The sequence below is a fragment of the Pediculus humanus genome, genomic scaffold (genome assembly GCF_000006295.1).
Source record: "Pediculus humanus corporis 1103172107613 genomic scaffold, whole genome shotgun sequence".
Taxonomy (NCBI): Eukaryota; Metazoa; Arthropoda; class Insecta; order Psocodea; family Pediculidae; genus Pediculus; species Pediculus humanus.
Genome location: NW_002987227.1, coordinates 22,147 through 24,190, shown reverse-complemented (window position 1 = coordinate 24,190; position 2,044 = coordinate 22,147).

Sequence of the window (2,044 nt, the reverse complement as noted above, 5' to 3'; positions counted from 1 at the left end):
AATATTAAAAAAAAAAAATTTTTTTTTTTCCATTGAAAATTTAAATCGAATACACCCATATTTTGAATTGAAGAGAAGAAAAATTTTTTTTTTTTTTTTTACAACACGGCGAAATAATAATAATAATAAATTTTCTTTTTTCGTTATCGTCTTTTGAAAAATTCTTTTTTTTTTTTTTTCTTTATCGATTCATTGATTTTTTTTTTATGTATATTAGAAACGGGGGGAAAAAGTAAGAGAGAGAAAGAGTGAGAGAGAGAAAAGCGTTAAATTTTCAAAAACATTACCCGCTCGATTATATTTTCCAATCATTTCAACCGATTTTTCTTTCTTTGTCGCACTCGATGAGAGAGAGAGAGAGAGAGAGAGAGAGAATCGATGAAAGATAAAGATAGATGGAAAAAAACTTGTCTGCTCAGACTTCTACTATTTCTACTACTGTTATATTGTTTGTCAGTCAAAATGTCTTAAATTTCATTTTTGAATGATATAAGAAAACAAGAAGAAAGGTAACGACCCGGTGTTTTTCACTTTTTATCATTGCCTTCCGGATGTTTTCGTTCGACATTTTGAAAATGGTTGAAAATCTGTTTTCAATATAAAATCGGATCTCGCGTATATCTGAATGAATGAAATTTGATATTTTCGCTTGAAATGAAATTTTTACATTTTCTCTTACCTCTCCTCTCACTCCTACTTTCCTCCCTCCCTTCCCTTTCTCCATCCCTCGTTTGTTTGTTTTCCTTTTTTTTTTTAACTGAAAAAAAAAATGTTCTTATTATTATTATTATGTTTTTTTTTTTTATTATTTGTTAAAAAATAACGACGACGACAACTGATTCCCCCTTTTTTTTTAATACCTTTCCTTTCGATTATTATTTTTAAAAAAGGTTTCCCCTCCCTTCCCTTCCCAACTGTTGGTTATCACGCTCGAATCGTGCAATGTCGTGATAACACGTTTAAATTGTTATAATTATTATTATTATTTAACGTTAATTATTTTTTATCATTTTTCCTCTTCCCTCTTTCTCTCTCTCTCTCTCCACCCTCCCTCCGACGAAATAGTTTAATTAAAAAATAAAAATGTCTTTTTCCTTCCCTCTCCAAATATTCTACTGATGATAATAACAATAATAAATTTTTTGAGGGAGATCGAAACGTTGAAAAAAACCTTTAAAAAAAAATCAAAATGGCTTTGACACAAATGCACGCACACACAGAAGTGCTAAAAAACAATATGAACATTACGATGATGATAATAATAATAATATAAAATAACACAGTGTGCAAAAAATTTATTATTACTATTATTATTATTATTATTACTGAAAAGGGATAAGAGAGCCCGCATTTTATAAAACGACGCCATCGTAAAAATCAGGTGAAAAGGAAAAGAGGAAAATTTTTTTTTTTTTTATTAATGGTTTTTTATGTAAAAATAAAATCGATAAATCAATAATAATAATAATAATAATAAAAAGGGAAAGAAAATGAAAATCTTATCTTAAATTTTAATGATTTAAAATAATTGATTATTTATTAATAATAATAATCCCTACTTTAAATTAAAATCCTTGAAAAATTTTCTCTTTTTCTGGATAAACAAATAAAATTTTTTTTTTAGGGATTCTGGAAAACGCACGTTCCCATGTATATATTTTTTAAAAAATGATAAAAATAATAATAAATATTTATTAATAATACATAAGTTTATTATTACTCTATGGAAAAAAAACAACCGCGTACATATATTGTATTTTTATAAAATTATGTCTTCCTTAACTAAACTTTATTATTATTATTTTTTTTATGTGGATATGGGATTTTCTTTTTTTTTTGTTTAAAGTTTAAAAAAAAAAAAAAAGAAAAAAAAAATTTAAAAGATTTAAACCTTAATATAAACGACTCTAATCTATTTTAAAAGATTTACTGGCTCACAACATTTTCGAATGTATTTTTAATGCACTTTTTTTTTTTCTTAAGTTTTTCCTTTTTTTCTTTTTTTAAACGGGATAATTTTCAGTTTAACACATAACATTCCAAA